Genomic DNA, 20,928 nt, shown 5'->3' with positions numbered 1-20,928 from the left:
AAGAAGCAAATGATGGAGCATGCTGAAATCTCATTTCAATCAGAATCAGGAATGTTGATGTATTTGGAACGATTGTATTAACCAATGTTGGGGCATGCTGAAAGCCCATTTCAAATAGGAATAGGAATGTTGACGTATTTTGAACGTTCGTATTAGCAATTGTTGGGACATGTTGAAGGCATATATCATCTTGTGGAAAGATCATTGATTTGAGAAAAAATTTCCAATGAGATAGAAATGTATGAAGAATGAAAATGGTAAAGCAGTAACAGTCGAGCTGACTATACATAATTGCTTCGTTCATCAGGCAGTTGCATTAGGGTCATATTGTTGAACAAATATTTACTCAGCAAGTATGGTTTCAAATACCCAATCTTCTTAATCATGTGTCACATGACAACGTGTTCTTTGTTAAGCTACATCATGGTTTCATGAATAAAGATGGTCCCCAGGCAGACTACTCGATCCATGGTTCAGTTCCTCAAAATCTCGGCTTTTAATTTTGTATTCTGTGTGTCGGTAATGATTGGAAATATTTCTTTAAGATTCATTGCAGTTAGTTTCAATCATACTGTTGGGGCTACGAAGATGTTTTTCACATCAATTTTGCTTACTTGATAACATTGAAGAGGGAGGCTTGATTTATGTATATTACCCTTATTCCCGTTATTACTGGGGTTATCATTGACAGTCAGAGTGAACTGAGTTTTCATCTATTTGGTTTATCAGCAAGAATTCCATGAACTTCCTTATGTATATGGATCCTATAGCTGATGTGTTTCTACTTCCTAAAACACTCATTATGGAAGAAAACGTGATCGATATCACACTTGTCTTTGCCAGAGATGATATCAAAAGAAGTTGGTATCTATTATTCAATTCGGCACTAGCATATCTCATGAATTTGATCTAGTTTTGGTCATGAAACACACCAACATCTCACTTATATTCCCACTGAGTTTTGTTCTCAAGTGGTCTTATGACATCATACAAAAGCTTTGAATACTGTGCAAAGAGCTTCATTGATCAGAAATCTGCGCAGAAATCATAGAAAAGGATGAATATGTTGTCAAATGCTTTACAAACATCTAGCCAGAAGCCACAAGAAAGGATGAGTGTGTTATCAAAAGCTTTACGAAAATCCGGGTAGAAGCCACGAGAAAGGATTAATGTATTGTCACATGTTTTACGAACCAGTTATTCTGATGCTGAACTAATGTTGCAATCATATGTTATTTCCATTTATGGATCCAAGATGAAGATTTCCTTCCATAAAAGGAAAGTAGAAATTTTAACAACAAGAAACTATTGGATCCAACTAAGGTTGAATGACAGGTTGTTGTTAAGCATCTCGACATGATATGGTTCAAGTGGCCTTGTTTCAGATCTAATTAGATGTGGAGACATGAAAGGAATTAGGATAAATCCTCCTTATGATGTGTTTCAAGATACAAATCAGAACATACTCTACTTTCCTAATTAATCTCTGCTGAGTCAGGAATATCTACATCTACACTCTTCAAAGATAATAGATTCTCTCTTCAAAGATGATAGATTCTCTTTTCAAAGATGAAAGCTTTATTGGATTTCTATACAAGTCCATACAAAGAAAGTTGGTTTTATCCACAATAAAATGGGGCATCAAGGTCATAATTTTGACTACAACAAGAGTACCCTAAATAAAACATTTCTTCTAATACTTTCATGAGACAAAGAAGACACAAAGATACAAGTTAATCAAATGGTTCTTCAGCTTTATGGCATAGGTTGTTACACTGATATCCAAAGGTAACCCTGGCAATAAATGATGAAGTGAAGGAAGACCGAGTTCACCACTTTGAAGTCAAATGAAGATTGCATAAACATTCATGTATTCATAATAACGACATTTGTATAACAGAAAATGCATTACATTGCTACATTTAATTGCATTCAAACATAAGGTTTTGCATATTTTTATATGAAAAAGAAGATTCATGATGAACAATACCTTACAATAAAAAGGTAGAATTCAAAACCTCAAATGCGGGAATCACGTAAACATCTGAAAAATAGATGGACGCGATCCACAAAAGAAGTATTATTTTGGGGCATGTTACCCAATCAACAAGTTATTTCAATGAGAAAAACACTTTCCAAAGTTTCTAATTTAATCTTTTCTAAAAATGAAATTGTTGAATAGTAAGAAAACGATTTTCATAGTTTCTTACTTAGTAAACTATTTCCCACCATCTGTAAGCCCTTCAGTGCATGATGTTTTCAAAACTTTCGGGTCATTCATAAGACATGCAGTGCAAGATGTTTTCAAAAAGCCTTCGAGAGCTTTTTGATATTTTCAAAACCTTCGGGTCATCTGTAATCCCTTCAGTGCATGATGTTTTCAAAACCTTCGGGTCATCTGTAAGACCTTCAGTGCATGATGCTTTCAAAACCTTCAGGTCATCCATAAGACCTGCAGTGAAGGATGTTTTCAAAAAGCCTTCGGGAGCTTTTTGATATTTTCAAAATCTTCGGGTCATCTGTAAGCCATTCAATGCATAATGTTTTCAAAACCTTCGGGTCATCTGTAAGACCTTCAGTGCATGATGCTTTCAAAACCTTCGGGTCATCCATAAGACCTGAAGTGCATGATGTTTTCAAAAAGCCTTCAGGAGCTTTTTGATATTTTCAAAACCTTCGGGTCATCTATAAAACCTTCAGTGCATGATGCTTTCAAAACCTTCGGGTCGTCCATAAGACCTGCAGTGCATGATGTTTTCAAAAAGCCTTCGGGAGCTTTTTGATATTTTCAAAACCTTCGGGTCATCTGTAAGCCCTTCAGTGCATGATGTTTTCAAAACCTTCGGATCATCTGTAAGACCTACAGTGCAAGATGATAGGACTTTTAGACAGAATGTTTTCAACATTTCCATCCTACTCAAAAGAAGCCAAATGAAAAAATTATTGTTTTCTTCGTCTTTGCTCTATTCTTGTTAACACAAGAATGAGCAAAGAGGGGCAGCTGTAAACACTAATTTTTTCATATTATTTTTATTTTTATTATTTTTATTATTATTTTTATTATTATTATATTATTATTAAATAAAAAATAAAAAAAAATACAAGGCCCAAAACGGGGCCTGATTACAGTTTCAGGCCCAACCCGGATGACCCAATAGAAGGCCCAAACCCTTTAGGGTTTATATCATTTCAGCTAGGGTTTTCTAACCCTAGCCCCAACCACCGACTCTAAGGGTTTCTAGCCGCTGATTCTAAGGGTTTTCAGCCGCCTCTGAAGCCATTCTAGACGTCGCCGATGCCTCAGACGCCAGGTGGTCCAACGCCTTGCTGCCGACGTCGCTGCTTCAACCCACTGCTGCCAGATGCCTCAGCCACCTTCTACCTCCATTATCGAAGACTCCAGAAGAGCCACCTGCCCCCTTCACGTCGCAGCTACCAAGGTGAGTCACCACATAGTTCGGTGACTCACCAAAGGTCGCCATTTGTGACCAGTCCAAGACAAACCTCGTGGTGGCTATTAAGGCCACCATACCTACGAAAAGAAAAAAACCCATAGAGCGACGGCGGAGAGAACAGAGATAACACACACAACAAACAATAACCATGAACGAAGAAGGACAACAAGCAAACGACCAATAACTACAAACAATCTACAACTACAAACTCGAAAGAAAGAGAAAAACTAAAAGACTTACCTCGTCAGAGCCTCCCTACGCCGTTAAAACTGAAACGTCGGAGGTAACCACTTTAGATCTACGCATTTTGGTAATGTTTTAGGCTAAAATACCTCTGGATTTGGTATTAGGGTAAAATAGGCTTTAATTTGGGGTAAAATTGTAATTTTCGGCCACCGTGGGTGGTGGCCGGCGACGGCGATCGGCGTCGGAATACGACAACCGGCGATGGCCGGACTCTCGCCGTTGAAAGAAAATTAGAGAGAATAGAGAGAGTTCTCCCTTAGAGAGAGAACTCAAAATGAAAGAATGAGAGATCTGGCCAAAGGGGGCCGATTTTTGGGTTTAAATACCCTCCCCCATACGGCATCGTTTTGGGGGAGGGGTATTTGTGTAAATTTTCACGTGGTTAAACCATACGCGCAGTCACCAAAAGTTTATAAACTTTCATTTTAGCCACTAAAATCAATTTATATGTCTTCTAATTTGGTATTTTAATTTAATTTTATTTATATTCTCGCCACTAATTATATATGTTTATATATATATTTAGAATTAAGGATTAATTGTATTATTAATGTACATATTATATTAATATTTCGAATTATAGTTTTAAATTCTAATATTTTACATTTTAATCTCGTATATATTATTAAGACTAAATTACATTATTAACACTTAAAATTTTTTATTTCAAGTTAGAGCCTTTAATTTTAATAATTATTATTTTAATCACTGATTAATAATTAAGGGATAATTACAGTATTAGTAATTATATTTTTATGATAAATTGATTTAGACCATTAATTTTTATATATATTATATTTTAATCCCTAATAGTTTGATAATTTTTATTTAATATACTTTTCAATTTAATTTTATAATTGATAATTTCTTTTATCATTATTTATTTGAAATATTATTTTATTATTATTTTATATTATTATTGCTTTAATTATTATTTTTATCCTATTCTTATATATATATATATATATATATATTTAAATAATAATATTTATTTATTTTTAATATCAAAGAAAAGGGCAGTCTTAAAGCAACTAGATGTCCTATTCTGGTACTTTAAATAAATAAATATCTTATTTATAAAAACCAGATATTTTTTAATTAAATTATTTTATAAGAAAAATAAATCATATTTTAATATTTATTTATTTTTTAATATTAAGAAATGTGTTGTCTTAAAGCACCTAGAAGTCATTTTCTGACATTCTCAAATAAATAAATATCATATTTTATAAATTATATATATATATATTATTTTATTTTATTTTAATTATTTTTATAGAAATGTTTTATTAATATTTATTTATTTTTTAATATTAAGAAATGGGTTGTCTTAAAGCACCTAGAAGTCATTTTCTGATATTTCTAAGTAAATAAATATCTTATTTATAAAAATAAAATTATTTTGAAATAACATGATTATGAATTAAATATATTTTTGAATTTTAAAATTCCAATAATAGAGACAAATTATAATTAACGAGTACTAATTTTGGGCGTTATAGGGGTGCTAATCATTCCCTAAACCTAATCGACCACGAATCTATTTTTACTAAAATTTTTTGGTTATACGCATATCAGTTTATCTTTTAAATTATGTTTTCTTAAAAACTATTTTAAAAGATTATTTTTAGGTATTTGACCTACCTAACTCAAAAAGGTAAATAGCGACTCCCAAAACATTTTTTAAATCAAAACCATTTTCTATCCACATTATTTTTTCCGCCAAGTAAAAATTCGTGTCTGGACGAAAACCGGTTACACCAATCCGCGTGCTTCAAGTGCCTGATGAGGAACTTCAACAAGGAATAATTTACTTCTTGTTGCCACTCTCGCAATCTAACAAGTCTCTCTGCTTGCCGGACTTGTGTGCTCTTTCCATAAAAGCTGCTAGCCCTGGTCTAGGCAAAGACGGTGTTAAGCTAAAACTCAAGTTGTTAACTAATATTATTGGATATAGATTGTAAGAGTGTGGTTTTGGAAAGTAGCCATGCTGAGACGAACTTGACAAGGTAGCCAGGGAGGTCTATGTTACTATTCTTTCTTGCCCTATGCCCCATGTTAGTATTCTTTTGGTTTCTTGTTTTCTTTTAGGGAAAACTAATTCATATACAACTGGACTTTGCTCACTTACTCGTTTATACTACTAAACTTTTAATTTTTTCAATTATAACATAGTGCTTTAGTTTTACATTCAATCATGTCACCTTGCCGTTAAGTCGCTAACGAGACAATGACATGAGTTGCTGACGTTGCATGCCACACCAAAATGATGTCATTTTGGTGCGACTATTCTGATGCCTAAAATGACGTCATTTTAAACACTAAACTTTAGAGTGTATCGATTATGCCACTGAATTTTTAAATAATTTTTTACCACTACATTTTTTTACTGTCGTCGACAATTAATTACCGTTGAATCTTTCAATGACCTTTTCATGAAGTTAGTTTTGAGATGTATTGTTCGTCTTTTTGAAAAAAAAAATGTTTTTTACCTTTAATATTTTTGAACAAACACCAAATCATAAATCTAATAAAGTCTCCAAACATCTAAAAAATGATAGATTTTTTGTGCTTAATTTTGTCGATTTTGAGTGAGTTTCATGGAAAACTTATCACATGAGAAGAATGAGGAATTAAATACGAACATTTTGGTACCGATTTTGTTACGAAAGATGATCAATGATAGGTGGTGTTTGGTTTCTGACGGTGATCGAAAAATAAAGTGGTAAAAAAGAAAGATGTTTAAAAGTTCGGTGGCATAATTAATACATCCCTAAATTTAAAGTCTAAAACAACGTCGTTTTAGGCATCATAACAACTATACCAAAACGACATCATTTTGGTGTGACATGCCATGTCAGCAACCGTTAGCCATGCCATCATCATGCTAGTGGCCTAACGGCATAGTGGTATAATTGAACGTAAAACTAAAGATCAGTGCTATAATTGATAAAATTAAAAATCCATTGGTATAAATATGTTAACGAGTAAAGTTAAGTGGTATTTAAAGTAGTTTTGCCTTTCTTTTATCATATGCTTTGATGGCCGATTGAAGACCATGGTATACTTAACCATTGGGTCATGTAATAGATGGGCTCAATGACCACTCGCTTGAGCCCTTTGGTTCTGGCAAGTGGCTGCATCCGGGGTTCTTTTTTCTTTTTTTCTGTACAACAAGAGTATTGAAGTAAAAAAGCATTTCCCCTAATTTACATATTTTGTACTATTGCTCATCCGAGTCGCTTACGAAAAAAATATTTATTTAATTAAAAACGTGTCAAAGAGAATGAGTAAAGGTAGTTGTTTGTTTCTCATATAATTTTATTATTCTTTTATTGACGATTTAATTTAATTTTTGAAATTTTGAAATTTTATATTTTAAATTTATAATATAAGTTATTAAATATAAAATTCACCATATCATGTGTCTATTTTTACCTTCTATCACGAAAACAACTGAGATTCAAGGAAAACATCTTCCAATTATACCTTCCCCAAGAATGAAAACTGTGATATTGGGTACGTCCATAGTTAAGGTGCGTTTAGTGATGTTTATGGCTAAAATAAACATTTTTCCACCACATAAACAAATATTAAATTCTAATCAATTGTTAAACTTATATTCATATATGTATAATTTAATATCGGCTATTTTCTTGATTTATTAATGCCATTTGTATTTAGGGGTATATTCAGTTTTAGTTCCATTTTTAATAAAAAAAAAACAAATTAAACTGCATTTTGTGATTTTTAAAAACTAATTTTGAAATTGAATGACATAAAAACTATAATTTTCGGAACGGTTTAGTTCGATTTTATGGTTTTGACTATTTATTAATTTTCAAACTCAACATTCAAAGAAAGTAAACTTAAAGTTTAAACAGAATACAAACAAACAAGTTTAAATTTATAAAATTATTATTATTTTAAAATTTTATTTATTTAAGTTTATTTTATAGTAAATTCAAAATAAATTTGAGTTGAATAATTAATTTTTTTAAAATTCAATTTAATTTAGATAAACTGTTTCTTGTGGAAAACCCGAAACTAAATGTAATTGTAAAATTATATTTTAAATCCAAATCGAAACTGAACCGCCAAACAAAAAAATCAAACCGAATTGAACCGCATAGTTCAATTTGGATCCTTTTTTTCCGATTTCATTAATCTGCTCTATTTATATTATTAGACATATATTTATAAGATTTTAAAAATTCTATATATAATTATTTAAAGATTTTCATTAAATATTAAATATATTATTATATTATTTATACTCTCATCTAAAATTTATATTTATATATCTAATGAATTGTCATAATTTTTTCTATTTATTATAATTTAAATTAATTTATTTTATATATTATAATATTAATAAATTTAAGCATCATTTTAATTATTATATTTAAAGTAAATATTTTATCTTCTTAAAATACTTTTAAAGAGCCATATTAAACACAATCTTAGTTTTTAAAAACGTTTATTTTAAGAACTGTTTCTAATAACATTTTCAAAAACAATAACAAGCTCTTAATACAATTACGGATGGAAGTCAAGAAGGTCTTTTGCAAAGTTGAATCTTCCAAGGATTCAAACTATTTCATTGCTCAGAAAGCTTACCATATCTTAACAACTCAATAAAATCTCATAATTCCACCCGTTTAAGTGGTGCACATTGTCCCCATTTCCCCACTTCTAAGGTGACCACGTTCCCACATCTCTCTGCTTGCACAACGGACCCATCCTTGGAAGTCTATAAATTCTTTCCATTAACAGAACTTGCAAGTTAAAATCATCAGCTAAAAAACAGACAGGAGACAATAGCCAACGCCTTGGTTGCACTTCTGTTTCTGGCTATTTGCCACAACACAGCCCAGGGGCAGCAGCACCAGCAGCGCTGCCTAGTGCAGCCAGAGAATTCCTCGAAGCCCACAACCAAGCAAGAGCCGCAGTTGGAGTCGGACCTCTCAGGTAGAGTGAGCAATTGGCCAATGCCTCAAGCATTCTCACAAGATACCAAAGGAACAAAATGGGTTCAGTTTGCCAACCTCACAGATCAAAAGTACGGTGCAAACTAGATATGGGGTAGTGGTGGAGCGATGACGCCGTGCGTGGTGGTGGATACATGGGTGAAAGAGAAGGATTACTATGTGTTGAAAATACCTCTTATTTTTTTATAAAATGTATACAAATTTCATATATATAGCTTTAACACTAAGATAACTACTTATAACTAATTTCTAACAAACTTCTAACAACATAACAATATTCAACTAATTTCTTATGCTCAACACTCCCCCTAAAGTTGGGTTGTAAAATACATATTTTACTCCCAACTTGGATAACAGATATTCATGCTGTTAAACTCTAAGAGCCTTTGTTAAAATGTCTACTTGTTGTTCTGAGGTTGGAACAAACTCTGTCTGAATCATTCCCTTTTGAATTTTTTCCTTTATAAAATGGAAATCTATCTCTATATGCTTTGTTCTTTCATGAAACACTGGATTAGCTGCAATATGAAAAGCAGCCTTACTGTCACTAGAAACCTCTGCTGGCTGATCATTGTTAACTCCAAGTTCTTTTAGCTGCCCTTTCAACCAAACAAGTTATGAAGTTGTTATGGCCATACTCATGTACTCAGCTTCTGCTGATGATCTTGCGATAGTGCTCTGTTTTTTTAGACTTCCACGAAACTAATGACTCTCCCAGTTTAATACAAAATCCTGTAACTGACCCAGTCTGAGTCACAACTTGCTACAAGCTGACAATTGCTCGAAGGCTTCAACATAATTCTTAAAACATGATTCTTCTTAATGTATCTCACTACTCTAAGAGCAGCTTCCATGTGCTCCCTTTTGGGTTGATGCATAAACTGACTTAAATGCTGAACTAAAAAGTTGTGTTTGGTCTTGTATGTGTTAAATACAACAACCTTCCAATAAGCCTTTGAAATTCTGCTTTGTCGGCCAAATGATCATTTTCTTATTTTTGATGTTGCTGAAATGAACCATCATAGTCCACTATAGTAAGCTTGGTATTCTGCTATAAAGGTGTTGCAACAGATTTTGCACTACCAATTCCAGTGTCTTGAATAAGCTCAAGTGCATATTTCCTCTGATTTAGAAGTATTCCTTCATTTGATCTCAAAACTTCCAGACCAAGAAAGTATTTCAACTCACCCAGGTCTTTCATTTTGAAATTCCTATACAAAACCTCTTTTAATTCGACAATCATTTTCACATCATTTCCAGTAATCATCAAATCATCTACATAGACTAAAAGCACCATAATATTAGTCTCATGCTTCTTAGTAAACAAAGAATAATCATATCTACTCTGATCATATCCTGCTAAAAGTAGAGACTCATTAAGTTTAGCATTCCACTGTCTTGAGGCTTGATTTAAACCATAAAGGGACTTTTGTAGTATACATACCACATTCTCCCCTAACTACAAAACCCTTAAAGCAATTCCATATAAACTTCTTCATGTAAGTTCCCTTGCAGAAAGGCATTATGAACATCCATCTGCCATAAAAGCCAATAAAAATGGCAGCAATAGCAAGAACAAAACGGACAGTTGTCAGTTTAGCAATAGGTGAGAAGGTTTCTAAAAAGTCAACCCCTTCTCTCTGATTATAGCCCTTAGCCACAAGTCTGGCCTTGAACCTCTCAACTTCTCCTGAGGCTTTGAATTTCACTCTAAACACCACTTACACCCAATACACACTTTTCCTGGAGGTAAAGGAACAAGAGACCAAGTATTATTTAATTCAAGAGCATGAATTTCCTCCTGCATTGCTTTAACCCATCGATAATCAGATTGAGCTTCTTGAAAATTCTTGGGTTCAAGGGAATGAGAAACAGAAAATATAAAGGATTGTGTATGAGGTGGCAGATGAGAATATGAAACATGGTTAGATATAGGATATTGACTTGGAAGAGAAGTGGATTGGCAGGTATGAACATAATCATTTAACCAAGATGGAGGTTTAGAAATTCTAGAAGAAACTCTACTAGATACAATACTAGAAACAGAAACAGGAGGAATAATATCTGTAGCTATATCTGCTGAATCATTGGGAAGATCTGCTGAACTAGGAGATAAAGGAGCAATAGAAGGTTCTGAAGAATTTGATGGCAAAACAGATTCTGAAGAAGAAGTTGAATTAACTGGTTAAGGGAATGAAATTTGTAAAAAATCAGAATCAGAAATGATAGGATTAGGAGGAAAAAAGAACGATCATAAGATGCAAATTTAAAGGGAAAGACATCTTCATGAAAAACAACATCTCGTTAACAAAAAAGATTTTTTGTTCAAGATTAAAATGAATGTAGCATTTCTGAGTAGCAGAATAACCAAAGAAAACAAAAGGAATGGCTTTTGAAGAGAACTTGTCACTATAGTATGGCTTAGTTGCATAACATAAACAACCAAATACTTTGAGATGAGATAGATTTGGGGGTTTATGATAAATAATTTCAAATGGTGTCTTCTATTGAATCACAGAAGATGGAAGCCTATTGATGATGTAACAAGCATTGAGTACACACTTACCCCAAAATTTAAGAGGTACATTAGATTGAAAACGCAAAGCACGGGGAACTTTTAAAATATGTCTATGTTTTCTTTCAGCAACCCCATTTTGCTGAGGGGTTCCAACACAAGAGCTTTGATGAACAAGGCCAAGAGAGGAAAAAAATGAGAGCACTCAGAGTTAAAAAAATTCAGAGCCATTGTCACTCATAATTATTTTAACTAAAGCAGAGAACTGAGTTTTAACCAAAGAAAGAAATTGTTTGAGGGAATAAAGGGCATCATTCTTATGCTTCAACAGATACAACCAAGTCATCCTAGTGTGATCATCAACAATGGTTAAAAAGAAACGATAACCACTATGTGTAGAAACCCTATATGCACCCTACAAATCAATATGAATAAGCTGAAATGGAACAGATGACCTAGAAGTGCTCACAGGGAAAGGCAACCTAGGTTGTTTAGCTAAAGGACAAACAGAGTATTTGTGAACTAAGTCTTGCTGAATTTTAACAGATTGTAGAAAACCTATTTTATTCATTTTAGAAAAGGCTGCATGCCCTAATCTAGCATGCCAAATACAAGTATTTGATCTGTTAGAAGCCATACAAGAAATAGTAAAAGAAAACTGATTTAAAGCAAGAGACAAACCATAATCAAAAGAATACTAAAAAAATATAAGCCCTTAGATTCCCTACCAATCCCATTCATCTTTCCAGTGGAGAGATTCTGCAGGAGACAGAAACCAGGATAAAATGTGAGGAAGCAATCAAGATCATGAGTAAGCCGAGACATTGAAAGCAAATTGTGTTTAAACTGTAGAACAAACAGAACATTTTCAAGTCTATAGTCTGGAGTAAGAAAACAGGAACCAATGTGAGTTACATGAACATGTTTACCATCAGGAAGAGTTATGAAACGTGTGGATTAATCACAAGTAGTGGGACAATCCAAGCTCTTAAAATCATATAAAATATGGTATGTTGCTCCTGTGTCAATGATCCATTTAAGCGAAGCATTAGATTGCAAGTAACTGTTAGGAAAGATACCTGCAAGATTAACAGTAGAATCTGGTGGCTTGTTCAAGAGCTACAGAATTTGATTATATTGCTCCTGAGTGAACATCGGAGTAGAAGGAACAAGATTAGAACGAGTGGAAGTAGGCATAGAGTCAACAGAAACGCTCGAATTTGCCAACAACACTAGAAGCTCCTTTCTTTTTAGTGAACTTGTAATTTGGAGGAAATCCGATCAATCGATAACATTGATCCTTCTTTTGGCCTTTAATTTTGCAGTAGTCACAGGCTCTAAAAAATTGTTTACGTTCAGAAGTAGTAGCAGAATTAGAAAATAATGATATCGTATCATATGCAGCAACCACAGAGAGGTGCGACCTTTGAGACTCTTCTTGAATCAACATAGAATAGGCTTGATTCACCGTTGACAGAGGTTTCATAAACAAAATCTGACTGCGAATTGCTGAATAGGAGTCGTTTAAACCCATCAAGAATTGAAAAAGTTTTTGCTGAACAAGATGTTTCATGTTCTGCTCTGAAACTTCACAATCACAGGTAGTGAAGGGAATCAAGGACTCGTACTCGTCCCACAACATCTTCAAACGAGTGAAGAATTCATAAACAGTGGATTCGCCTTGACAAAGAGTAGTAATTTCTCTATGCAAAAAAAAAAAGATACGAGAGCCATCTACCTTATCAAATCTTTCTTGTAGATCACTCCAAACAGAAGCAGCACTGGATGCAAATACCAGCCCATCTGATAAGTCTTTACCGACGGCGTTCAGAATCCAAGACAGAACCACCGCTTTATACCTAGGGATGGCAAAAAAACCCGAACTTGACGGGGAAAACCGAAAACCGAATTTAACGGGTTGGGTTCGGGGATGATAAACGGGAATGGGGACGGGGAAAACCCGTTTATGTTAAACGGGGACGGGGATGGAGATGAGTTTGGTAATCCCTGCCCTGATTACCCGATTACCCGACCCGATAAATATTAAAATAATTATTTTTATATATATATTAATAACATATTTTAAATTAACCCTTAAATATTTTTTATTATTTTTTTCACCCCATACTGCCCCACTTTAAAACATCGTCCCCTCTTCAATTTCTAAAATTTACCTCAATTTTCGCTGTATCATAATATTTTTTTCTCTTTTAATAGTGAAAATAGCGCTTACACTTCTTGTTTGCAATCACGTGTGAACCTTTAATATCTTTTAATAGACAAACATTGTCTAGTTAAATGGGAAAAGTCTGGTTGGTTTGCTGGTATTGTGCCACTTCCAACGAACGTGTACTTGCTGCAGGGTCCTCGTCCAGTACACCATTACACACCTGAAGCCCACCACTAGCATTGGCAAGCTGGAAATTATGTTCAGCAGAATTTAAAATCAATGCAACTTGCACATTGTCTTCGTCTCTTCGACAGCAACCCTCATTTTCACCTCGTATTCCAATAACCTCATACAAGCTTTAACGTTCCTCTGACAAAGCGAAGCATGTGAATTAGCCATATTAAAATCAGCCTCGGGACCTATACCAACATCATGTTCTTCCCTAGCAAATGGAACAGCTGCTGCTCTCTAGTATTAAATTCGAAAATTCTAAAAAATTTCGGTTAATTAATTAATCGAATTAATCGAAATTTATTCGGTTCGGTTAATATTTTCGAAAAAAAATTGGTTCTATTAACGGTTAAAAAAAATCGGTTAATTCGGTTAATGGTAGTTCGATCGGTTCGGCCACCAAATTAACCGAATGAACAACCCTACCGATACCCGTTTAAATAAACGTTTATGCTAAACGGGGATACCCGTTTTCCCTCGGTTTTCCCCGATTACCCGATAGGGATCCCTGTTTAAATTCCCACGGTTTTTTAAACGGGGACGGGTACCGGTTTTTTAAATGGGGACGGGGACAGGGGGACCAATACCCGGCCTGAACCCGACCCGTTGTCATCCCTAATTGCACCGATCCCATTGAACTTGTAAAGCGTTGCTGAAATCACTACGCTGACAAGAACCGTCAATAAACCCTAGCTTGTTCTTGGCCAACAATGCAATCTTCATCGAACGACTCCATATGCTCTAATTATCTAATCCGACGAGCGGCTGGGAGACGAGCAAAAGCTCAGGCATGTCGGACGGATGGAGATACAACAGGTGAGTGAAATCGATTTCCTCAGCATAAGGCATTTTGAGAGAAAAAAAGGAAAAGAAATTGGGGAAAAGGTAACTGATCGAGGGTGAGTGGAATGAAAAGAAAATAACAAATGAGTGCCAAAAAACTGAAGGAAGCAAAAGATGGAGGACCGAGATTAAGCTGATACCATGTTGAAAAATACCTCTTATTTTTTTATCAAATGTATACAAATTACATATATATATAACTTTAACACTAAGATAACTGCTTCGAACTAATTTCTAACTAACTTCTAACAGCATAACGATATTCAACTAATTTCCTATGCTCAACACTATGATTATGCCACCAATTCTTGTGCACCAAATCATAAGTGTGGGATTTACACGCAAGTGGTTTGGAAGAACTCTTCCGACCTGGGCTGCGCACAAGCTACATGCAAGGACCAAACTTCTTTAACCATCTGTTTCTATAATCCTCCTGGAAATTATGTAGGAGAGAAGCTATACTAGAAAATCAGCTCTATGTATAGCTTGTTGCAGGATCTGATCTGAGAATTTCTGGATAATTTATTGATTCTGGATGCAAGTAGGGAACCAATGTTGTATCATCCAAACTCCATACTCTGGATCTAAATAAAACCAGTTCTGGAAATGTTTTCCTCTAAGTACATTTTCACCCCTTTTATTTGACCACTTTGTTAAGCATGATGTTGAACTTGAATCACAGAACAAGCAAAAGATGACCCAAAAATTTAGGTTCTGAGTAACTGAAAAGCAGATGGTCCTGAAGCTAAAACTGATGCAGCTCGACCGACAAAACAGAACCCGTGCCAAGAGGACGGATGTCATCAAGAAGACCTGGCTGGCACGTTGTAGTTAGTACAAGACAGATGGTGTGATGATTTGAGCCCAACCTTGTAGATTTCACCAACATGGCCAGATATTTTCAAGTCAAATTATGATACGTGGGTCACGTGCTTCTGCTGGAAACCAGCTAAATTTAAGTCGAGAACAGTATTTTTTGGAGTTGGTGTTCAAGTTGTGTGCTTTCGCTTCACTTATAAAAAGTATATCAGCTCTTTAGTTATATACAAATCTCAATGCACATTACATAAATAATTGGTTCTTCCTCTTGCATGAAAAAGGATAATAACAGTTACATTACAAAATGATGCTACATAGTTATATCCTACATTTCCCCTTTCCATTTCTACTTTGTACAAGGAAAAATCTGAAATCTTCCGAAATGGAAATACTTGCAAAATGCATCATGCCGAAACACCTGTATACAGGCAAATCATCCGAGTAGTTCTTTGGATATTAGATACCTGAAGGTAAAATTGTGAGGAATCCATGCTATGCTCTTGCGTGGTTTTCCTAGCTGACATTTTTTAAAGCTCCTACGAAGTGATTCGGGTAATGAGTGCTGGATCATTTTGGTGACACCGGCCGGACACAACCTTGAATCCTTTGCAAACGACTCTACAATCTTAGGTAACAGAATTTTCTGGTCTTTGCGGACACCAAATGTAGCCCGAATGTACTCTTCTTTTGCAGTTTCCAGCTCTTGAAATGCTCTCTTTGGTGTGTAGGCACGGATCTAAAGAAAAGGTTAAATATAATTACAAGGCTGATAATGTTCATATAAAAAGAAACTACCATGGGAAACTAAATTAACATCTTTCAATAGGTTTGCTGAAATCCTTTCATTGGCTATACAATAGTAAGGAAAATAACATTGATGGAAGAAGAAATAGTACTGCAGGATCGGAATGGTTTCCCGAGCTAAGGGCAAAGTGTAAAAGAGGTTCCGGATGTTCAATTGCATATGCCTGCCTTTCATCTCCAGTTTTAAACTTCGTCCTCGAAGAAAGTAATAGTCTAATCCACTACAAGCAGGAAAGCTTCATCAGCACCGTCTTAAAACATGAGTTGAATCAAGCTCAATAGCTATTTCAAACTAGAGTCCAGTTTCTACAAGATCATTAACAATTTTAGGAAATTATAAAGTACCAAAATCGAGAATAGAACTCTACCAGTCCAGGACGAGATATACGACATCCAAGGATAGTATTCTGTATTGTATCTGCACTGATGGTGTGACCCCCGATGTTATATGCAGCCTGAATGGTAGTAGAGTATAAGATAACATGTACCAATCTAGTTTTATAGTTCGAGAGATGCAACAATGAGAAAAGTTATTCTTACCCTCAACAGTAGAAAGAGTCTCTTCACATTGTTTTGTGGGATACCATAAGCCAGAAAAGCCTATTATGGAGGAAAAGAAAAGGACTGAATACAATCTACTCCATTAAATTTGGAGCCAACGCTAAAATATCACATTCTTTTCATCAATGAGAACACTTACATGCATCACTAAGGAATTGTTATGTTTATCCAAAAAGCCAGCTTCTCTTCATGTTTCAACTTCCTAGGATCAATTTCTTCGAGTCGACAGATAAGTAACCTATAACAAAACAATTCGATGAACACATGAAAAATTACGAGAGGGTTTTTTCTTGTGGCATTTGTATGTCAAAAAGACGCACCTGAAGTTTTGTAGCAAGTGTTCAACATCACCTAGTTTCTGACTATCTCTGAAAATCCATGGCACCTCAACCATAGTGCTATATGGTCCACTAAACTCTTTTCCTTCCACATGAAAAGGGTTATCTAACCGTACATCAAAAGAGGAATTATTTCCGAACCCCGGACTCCACATGTCATGCTGTTCCAGTGGAGAAAAGGCACTGGCTGATGATGTGGATGAATTTGGAGATGATAATCCGTTTTGGATTGCTGGCTCTGCAAGCTTGCAATATATAGCAGCCATGCATTTGATCATATCCTCAGAAAGCTTGTTTGGGGTCTCTGGAACATGGTCAGAAGTGCGAGTACCAAGATGTTCAGCCAGACTGATTGCATTCGATGAGTTCTGAGCATACTGTAGAGAACCAAGAAAAGTTACAACCACAAGAAAAGAACCTCAAATTGTAATACCTATTATATGAGAGATTGTTCTCCCATAAACTGAACTTACTCCACTTCTTTATTCAATCAATATGAGTTGGTTATGATGATGGTTGAACTACATTTGTGATTATTTACCTCAAAAGCCAACTAAAAGTAAACTACATAAGGCATTGCTAATTAGTTGTCCTGAAATTTTAAAATGACTAATGGTTGATTGTGATGTACTATAACCCGCAACTAATAAAAAAAGGCAAAGTAAAACTTAATAGAAATGTTCTGAGAAGATTACAGGCTAAAAGTAAGTTACCTCCATCATGGACAAAGGTTGTGAATGACAGGTCCGTATGGCTTTATCCAAATTCTCTTCTGGAGGTGCAGCTCTACTTGAATATACTGAATGTTGACATAGTGAGGAATGACATCGGTGAACACCAGAATCTAATAGTTTTTCTTCTTCAAAGCCACAAGGCGCCTTGCATGAATTGTCATGGTAACCAGACCGTAGAGCTGAGTTTTCAACTTTTGATGCATCATCAGGTTTGGAAACTTTCGAAAATCTCGTTCTTGGGGAATCTATTGGTGTTTTAATCATTTCACACCTTTTAGAGGGCGCTATAGAAGACACTTGTTGATCAAAGGCTTTCCTATACAACGAGAGAATGTACTGTTCCAAATATACAACTTCCAATTCTAACACGGCAATTTCCTTGATTAACTCTGTAGCTGGCTGCAGAAAAGCAGTGTCAACTGTCAAGAGGCAGGGATGAAGAACATATAAGGAGGGGCTAAAAGTAGAGTTGAAAACTAAATTCTAAGGTAAACATTGGCATAAATGAAACTTCATTTATCCACTAAGACTAGAATCAGCAGTTCTGGGAATGACGATATCATTAAAAAACCAAACAGCAGCAGAAAGTCTTAAACAACAAACTCCTGCCAGGAAAATAAGAGTTTAGAGGAACTACCTTAGTTACAGACACTGAAGTTTCATTTCTGTCTTCATGGGAAGAAGTTCTATAACCGAATGCTGTTTCCAATGCACGGCGAACCTCAAATTGATATTGTAATTTTTTCTCAAGCTGTAAAATCTGCACAAGAGTTTTTTGGCAAGAGAAATATAAATCATATGAACAATAGAACTTTGTTACTTTGTGAACTGTGGCCTAAATTTGGTCATAAAAGACCTGATTGGACTACTCCCAAATTGAATTAAGGCCCTATGATGTCTAAAGATTAGTAAATTTTCATATAAAAACAAGTTTAATTCCACACCTCTTGCTTCAAAGAGTTTTGAACCTCGATGCTGGGAGTGGGAGATTGTTTCTTCTGGGTTTTAACGGAGTCCTTCAGGTGCTCCATATCCTGGTAACCAGATATAGAAATCAGACCCTTCTCCAATTTTAAAAAATTCTCTAGTAGCAACACATTAATGTTGACTAATTATTAGTCCATAGCAAGAACTATTCAGCACCATTTTGATTCAGGCCTAAAAGACTAATTTTAAACAAAGAATTTGATTATATGATTCCTTCTTTGAACCACCAACTCTTACCATCATATGCAACAGCGAGAAGCTAAAGAGAAAAAGAAAAAGAAACGAACATGACAAAGGGAGGGAGGGAAAAAGAGAACCTTGAAATAAGTATTAGTCAAAGTAACAAATCAAATTATCATATAATGTCTCAAACCAACTATAGAAAATAATATCTTACACATTACTTGTAAGAGTAAAGGAAAAAAGGGAACACTTTACCAGCTTTATACGATTTGATGCTTCAGGGGAATTACCCAAGCCATCTTCCTCAACTCTTTTCTTTCCAGGAAAGCTTCCATGTGACAAAAATTCAAGAATCAATAGATAATTTTTGCAAAAGGCAGGATTTGAGAGTCGTCATTGCTATTCGTACCCTTTCAAGCAAAAAAGGCAACCTTTTTTTTCTTTTCACATTAATGCCAGAAGCCAAATTTCAAGTAGCTTTATGATTTAAGAAACTTCCCTTTGTTACTCCATATTTATTAGTATCACATCAAAACATTAATGATAAACCAAAACTAGGGAGTAGGGACATGGAACCAAACTAATGAAGGAGAGTTTTGCAAAAGCCTCTTCAGGTTTTCTACTTCTGAAAATGCTCAATTTTCCAAGTTTTCTCAAGCAAAACATCATCCCATAAACCCTTCTAGTTAGAGAAAACTCTAAACAGCAAAGTACAACAAAGTTGATGGCAAAGCAAACTAACAAAAGATTTATGAACAGTCACCTCTTTGATCGCTTGTGCCTTAATGTTGTCACTCTCAATCCCAACATGTTACTTTCTGCGCTGCCTTGAAATCCAATCACTAAGAAAATAATGTCAGAGAAAATTGTTCATAACTTACAGAAAACCCACGAAAAAAGAAAATTTTCTTTTGAAACATGGACAGCAGAAAATGGAACCAAGTAGAGGACTTTACCACTTAGTCTCTAAAAAAACAAGGAAGACCGGAAAAGGATTCTGAGGAAGATGGAGAAGATAAACAATTGTAAAGAGAGAGGCAGAAGGGACATGTGAGTACGCAGAGACCCGTGATTATACTCCAAGACTAAACTTGTCTTGTTGCATTTTCAAGAGTACTGGGACTTCCAGGAACTACTCATAAAAACTGATCATTTTGCTGCTTAAAACATCCTGAAACTTAGCAGAGGACTGATATTGCGTTTGCATTAAAAACCCCACTAATACGGCTCAGAAAATACGAGACTCTTTTTTGGCTTTTGGGCAATGTGCAGTTTTCTTTCCCTTTTCTCCAAGGTACTTACTTCCCTCAAGGCAATTATAAATCCTTTAACTTTTGCAATGAGGAAATTCTCTCCCTCTTTTAACTGTAAAAAGAAGTAAAACCAGTGCGTGGGCCTTAAGGGAAGAAGAAAGCTCGCATAAACACAGCCTCTGTTTTAGACACTAATTGGTGTCATGTGTCAAATGGCCAAAAGTGGACAGTTTCTCTACTTCTCTTCACTCAAGCAGAAGTCAAAAGTAGACACATGAGACGAAGATTAATAGTGGCCAAGACTGTGTAAGAGTTCATCGTAAAGAAATGTTAGTGACCGTCCCTGCTGCCCTGTCTCAAATTACCTTATTATTTTGGCTAATAATTTGCATGTGTTTTATGGGATTAAACCCTTTTTCATTATTTCATGGCATTGGTTATTTTTATTGCAGTTGGATAAAGTTTTGCCCTTGGAAATCAAATACTAATAATTTGCTGTTGATTTAGGTTAAAGCTTATCATTGGTGGAATGATGGGTTAGTTTGATCAATTGTTAAAATGTTTCAACTAAAGGGGTAGCCTAGTCCACTTGGGAAAAAAGCTGGTAATTAAGTTGGTTTTCAACTAATCTGCAAAAATTCTGTAGCAAATAACTTATGTTACCAGTAGGCAAACTTGCATTTGATTAATATAATCAAACGTGCAACCCATTTTAACGTCCAATTATCTTTAAACAATCACAGTTCTTTTATTGATTTGATTAACTGTTGAAGCTAGAAAAAGTCTGAGGCAAGTCCT

At 34.8% G+C, this 20,928-nt stretch overlaps 2 pseudogenes; one reads left to right on the top strand and one right to left on the bottom strand.

Annotated features, from left to right (window-relative positions):
• Positions 1 to 15,071, top strand: part of LOC120141795 — a 33,938-nt pseudogene extending 18,867 nt beyond the window's left edge.
• A 442-nt stretch (positions 15,072 to 15,513) lies between these two features.
• On the bottom strand, positions 15,514 to 20,180 carry LOC120141832 (annotated as a pseudogene).
• Between the last annotated feature and the right edge of the window lie 748 nt (positions 20,181 to 20,928).

This window comes from Hibiscus syriacus, unplaced genomic scaffold (assembly GCF_006381635.1).
Source record: "Hibiscus syriacus cultivar Baekdansim isolate YM2019G1 unplaced genomic scaffold, ASM638163v2 tig00110813_pilon, whole genome shotgun sequence".
Taxonomy (NCBI): domain Eukaryota; kingdom Viridiplantae; phylum Streptophyta; class Magnoliopsida; order Malvales; family Malvaceae; genus Hibiscus; species Hibiscus syriacus.
The sequence above is the reverse complement of the archived record's forward strand: the minus strand, read 5'-3'. Positions and strand labels throughout refer to the sequence as shown.